General features: G+C 37.3%; 1 long non-coding RNA gene across 2 annotated transcripts in view; it reads right to left on the bottom strand.

The window, feature by feature from the left end:
• Positions 1-1171: 1171 nt before the first annotated feature.
• Positions 1172-6000, bottom strand: part of LOC132376630 (uncharacterized) — an 84896-nt gene continuing 80067 nt past the window's right edge. For both annotated transcript variants that reach the window (XR_009506396.1, XR_009506398.1), the window contains exon 4: positions 1172-1370. This is a non-coding gene — a long non-coding RNA (uncharacterized LOC132376630). The remainder of the gene's footprint in view (positions 1371-6000) is intronic.

Below are 6000 nucleotides of genomic sequence, written 5' to 3'. Positions count from 1 at the left end.
AAATTATGTATGTAATGATATCATGTAAATGATAGTATATTAGGAATCAAAAATGAGAACAGAAGTGAAATCATTTTAAACTTCTATACAAATGGCAGATATTATTGTAATTATATAAATTAATATGAACACAGAGAAAAACATATATGTTGAACGACTCCATGTTTTGAAAGGATGGGATATAGGGAAATGATACAACTCTGTTTCAGGTGGACAAGTTTTCATAGGGTGACATTACAATGCTTTAGACCTAGTAAATTACATGCTTAATGTACATGCTTAGGAATATCCCATGCTTTCAAGGCAAGGTCTCCAGAATGAGAATAGAAGGACCAACCACAGAGGAAACTGGGGATCTTGGAAATGAGGGAAGTCATGTTTATAAATGAGAGGTGGAGGTTTGTTACCCAAGTGTGTGCTGCCTCATTGCTCCAATTTCTGGGGCCACCCTTGCCTATGACTTTAAAACAAACAAACACTTTTGGACAATGATATTTAGTCAATTAAGATGTGGAAGAGAATATAGTCAAACTCATAAGAGCAGAGCGTAAGTTGGTGGTTACGAGGGGATAAAGGGAGGGAGAAATAGGGAGGTGATGGTCAAAGGGTATGACGTTTCAGTTACACAATAAATGGGTTCTGGAGATGTACTATACAGCATAGAGCCTATATAGCTAACCATGCTGCATTCTATATTTAAAATCTGCTAAGGGGGTAAATCTGATGTTAAGTGCTCTTACAACCCACAGTACCCCACACCGCACACACTAATCATAAAGGGCAGGAGGAAACTTTGGGAGATGATGAATACGTCTGTGGCCTTGATGGTGGTGATGGATTCTTGTGTTTAGCCATCAAGTTTAGACATTGAATATATATAGTGTTTTATATGTCAATCATAACTCTATAAAATTTTTTTTTAAAGAAATGTATACTTGCTTTGGGTTGTCTGGAATGATGATCACTTAATATAATCTGATTATTATATCTGAGTGGTGAGACATTTTTTAGCAATAATTATTTTTACCTTTGTAACTGGCTTTCTTATACTAGGCATGTATATTTTTTTGAAAAAATCATTATTCTGCAAAACAATTTGGGAAACTAAGTACATGGTAAAAGAAAGCTTCACTAGTAATAAAACGAGTGAAAACTTTTTAAATGAGCTGTCATTCTACACTTCTATAATTAAAAATAGTAAAATCTGATAATATTATTAAACGTTAAGGAAGGTTCAATGAGACAGGTATCTTCATACACTGCCAGTAAGAGTGTACTTTGATATGACTTATCTGAAAAGCAAGTGGGCAATATGAATTTCTAAAAGGGCACAGCCTTTGACCCAACAGTATAACTTCTGGTGTCCTATCCTAAAGGAAAAAAAAAAAAAAAATCAGAGATACATACAAAGATACAAAGACATATTATTCATAACAGCAAAATTTTGGAAACAACTAAAAATTCAACAATAAGGAAATGACTAATGAATAATCATATATCCATTAAAAATCATATTTAGGAGACTAATGACCTGAAAAAATGATTACTCAATGTGAAATGAAGAAAAGCAGAACTCGATTCTTATACACGATAATGTTTCAGTTTTACAAACCATGTATGGGGGGAGGGGACTCACATAGGGAAAAGACCATTGGAGTAAACATACTACAATGCTACTAGTGTTTATGTTTCTAGTTTGTAGGATTGTACCTAATTATTATTTTCATCTTCATACCTTTCTGTATTTTCAAGATTTTCTACAACTAGCATGGGTTAAAAATCTCTCTGCTTTATCATTTAGGAAAGAAACACCCTTTCTCAAAATTTATTCTAAGAAATAATATTCAATTTTGGGGGAAAATTATACACAAAGGAATTTATCACAGAATTATTCATAATCTTAAAAACTAAAAAAAAAACGGTAATGCCCATTAATAGAAAGGATAACTAACTTGTGCAACATCTCTCCAAAGAGTGTACCACGTTAATTTATAGGATGACTAGGATGATTACGTAAAAACAAGGAGAATGCTTAAATGAAAAAACAAAGTCATCGAATGGTATGCAAAGTTTCGTTTAAACTGTTGAATAAAAACAAATATACGTGCACATAAAACACTGAAAGAAAACTTGCAAACTCTCATAGCTGTTATGCTGTATCTGGGTTCCCCAGTGAGTGAACATTTTATTTACCTTTCTTTTCAAGCTTTTCTGTAATATGCCTATTTCCTCCTTTATGATAAAACCAATTTATAAGACAAACCATAATGTCTGAATCAGAGAAGAACAAATAGTACAGTCATTCATTCCAATTCTATTTATTCTTCTTTCTTAATTTCTAACCATTTGTATGAACTTGCATCTTTCAGCCTCATATTAAGCATTAGTGTTTGTCAGTGAAGCTTTATGGACTTTAATACTGAGTTTATAAGGTATTGAGTTAATGTGACTCATTTACTTCACATTTCAGGATGTGTACATGAAGAGCATCCTTCTAATGTTTACTTGTCCTTTTGGGTCAAGGATGCAGGTACTCCACATGTCTGTGATGTTTGCCTTTTGTAGGCATCCTCCGAATGAGAGACCACTTTTTTTTTTTAATGCCATTTATTAAGTAGACTAAAAATGAGAGATGGGGTGGGAAGAAAAGCAGGAGTTGAGGACACAAGTTGAGTCTAGGATGACTCTCAGTTTCCTTTTTGACAGTTTAAAAAAACAAACAATTCCTTCTCTACTTTGTATTGCCTGAGAACCACTATGGTTTTGTAAAGTCTGTAACAGTAATGACATCTAATCACCCACGAGTACATTTGTTTTGAGCCTATAAATATTATGTTAGTAATACTAAACTATCTCCATTGGCTTATTTGTAAAGAGAAAAATATATATTTATATTCTTATAAAGTTAACAATGAGGGCAGAGAAAAGGGAATGAGAAGCAGTGTTTAATCACAGTTTCTCTGGACAGAAAAACCAGACTGGGGTCTTACTGAAGCTAGCTGGTCAAGCAGTATCTGAGGAAGAGTCACAGGAGACAGAGATGATGGAACTGCCACTTTTAAGGATGACACACATTGGGTTATATCGGATCAGATAAATTTGCTTTAAAAATCTCAATCTTTTATAACAACACCTCATATATGTTAACATGATGAGACACAGCTTCAATATTTTATGAGATCGTTTTCTACTACTGATAGGTTTCATTTAAGTTATTAAACCACCAGCCTTCACAATAAAGGTAAATATATGTACTAACCATTTTTCCCTGCTATGATATTTAGGCTCTATAGAATAAGTAAGGTGACTTCCTTTTGGAAAGATTTTGTCTGACACTAAGTTTTATTTCTTCACTTAAGATAATAAAATTGTTTTGAAATTGTTTGTTTCATCGGTGGAGGGTGGGTGGTTAGGTTGAGAAAGAAAATAAAAGTAAAGAGCGAACACATATTATGGGAATTTTCCTCAGTGAGGTGAACAAAGGCTCCATGGGGTGGGTGAGTTTCCCTAGCGTATGGTCTTGGGACTATGCCCTTTCTTTGCCAGTAGTGATACACATTCTCCATTTCACTTTACCCAGTGTCAAAAAGTGGGAAAAGGAGATAATGACAAATTGAAAAAGAAATATACATATATATATAATCTCATTGGATGAAATATATAAATAGTTGGAAACGTCATTTTAATTACTACCTTGTGAATACAGAAGTATTTGACTACACACTAATAATCTTGATTCTGGCACTGAACCATAACTAATGTCAAAAATTTGCAGAATTTCAAAGAAGAATATCACCTATAATATCAATGTGTCCTAACATCAAGGTCATTCTCTAATGATGAGGATTTTACTCACTTACATAATTTATGTGTAAATGAAGAATACAGATACTTTATGTTTCTGAAAGAAAAAAAAAAAAACTTCTACCAATTCCAAGTTTCTGATCCCAGGTAGTGCTCTTATTAATATAATTCCAAATGATATCACATTTCCCAAAAAATCTCTTGAGAGGGACTTGAGAGCTGCACCACTGTCTCTAAGAATTACCAATTACTGTCTTTCACACTTCCTCCTGAGCTGGATAAAAAGTATCCATCTCAAATTTACCAGCAAATACAGGATAGTTCCGGGGCCGAGAGTAAAAGAAGCTTTTCCTTAAATTGGCAGCCCTCGGAAGACTGGCCTTTCCTAAAGGTTGGAAGATTGAGCCCCCATTACCGTGGCCTTTGTCAGTTTGAAGACTTTATCTGAAGAAGCAGTCCATCTTCTGTCCTCTTTACCTTGGGTTACAGGGTCAGTTAACTGTTTTCAATCCAGGGAAAATATGTGTCTTTCAAACTGGTGTCAAGATACCCAAATGGGATAATGGGAGAGTGTTCAGTGGCGTCTCCTAGACTATACACACTGCAGAGCTTCAGATGCCTTCTCAGCGCAGATGGGCGATCCTGAGACGAGGCTTGTGAATTTCACAAGCTGGCCTCATCTGCTTCTGCCTTCATTCCGTCTGGTGTTTTAGGATCCACTGCAAAGCTGTCACAGCCCTAACTGACAATAACACCAAGTGCAAGGGGGAAAAGCCCATTTGTTAAATCACTAGGATAAAGGAAGTGTAGTAAGTTCCATGTGCTGAGATGCCTCCTATAGGGTAGGTACACACGGCCTCACTTGTTAATTTCTGCTACCATATCCTAGAATGAAAAATGTGTTTATCCCTATTATGAAGATGAGAAAACTGAAGCTCAGAGAGGTTGACTATCTTACTCCAGGTCACAAAGCCTCTGAGTGGCAGAGACAGGATTAAAACCTGAGTTGAGGGCTTCCCTGGTGGCGCAGTGGTTGAGAATCTGGCTGCCAATGCAGGGGACGCGGGTTCGGGCCCTGGTCTGGGAAGATCCCACATGCCGCGGAGCAACTCGGCCCGTGAGCCACAATTACTGAGCCTGCGCGTCTGGAGCCTGTGCTCCGCAACAAGAGAGGCCGCGATAGTGAGAGGCCCGCGCACCGCCATGAAGAGTGGCCCCCGCTTGCCGCAGCTAGAGAAAGCCCTCGCACAGAAACGAAGACCCAACACAGCCATACATACATACATACATACATACATAAATAAGAAGAATGTAAGCAGACAAGAATAGCATTAAAAATAAAATAAAAAATAAAAAAAAAAAAACAAACCTGAGTTGATTTGTTACCAGAACCCCTGCTTCTTTTTTTTTTTTAACCACCTCCCTAAGAAGGAGTGATATCCCAGCATGTGAAATTGTGTGTTCTCCCTGGGAGGACAGAGAATAAAGAAATCATTGAACCCCGGAATTCAGAAGCTCCAACAGGGTCATTACTGTGAAGAACGGAGGAAGTTATATCCTGCAATGAATAGTTCTGCGCACATTGTGGTTTTCTAATGGAAGGCACACAGGCAGAGCAGAGATGAGATACAGGGGCTGGGGGTGGGAATAATGATCAGGTCCAAAAGAAGCAGAAGGTAAGTAATACAGTCATTCAGTGGTGGGAGAGCAGTCTAGAACGTACTATACACAGGTCAGTGCAGACCAGCTCAGCTCCAAACTGTGTTTTGAGTCCTTTTGGAAGCAACCGGTTTCAGGCTGCAGGTAGTAATGGCCAAGTTTTCACCTTCACATTTACACCCAGCTCTTCCCCCAGAAGATCATTCTCTGAGCTGAAAGAAATAGGAGTCAGGAGCCGTGCAGTGGTGCGTGCCTGCTCAGCTTATTAAAACATGGGAAGAAGGCAATATTTCACCCCCCAGAAATAAAAAAAGATAGACAAGTGAGAGCAGCTAATCCATCAGAAGAAATTAGCAAGCAGAGTATGTAGCTGTTTGAAATGATGAACGAGGCTGAAATAGCTACACAGGCTAACATCCAGTGGGATAATTACTCCAAGCTCTCAGGCTAAAATCTGTCTTGGAGGAACTGGGAGGCTTTGATGACTCAATTTCAATGGGCATGCTTATGAAATACGTAGTAAAAGCTATTAAAATT

Source organism: Balaenoptera ricei, chromosome 1 (assembly GCF_028023285.1).
Source record: "Balaenoptera ricei isolate mBalRic1 chromosome 1, mBalRic1.hap2, whole genome shotgun sequence".
NCBI classification, from domain to species: Eukaryota; Metazoa; Chordata; class Mammalia; order Artiodactyla; family Balaenopteridae; genus Balaenoptera; species Balaenoptera ricei.
The sequence above is the reverse complement of the archived record's forward strand: the minus strand, read 5'-3'. Positions and strand labels throughout refer to the sequence as shown.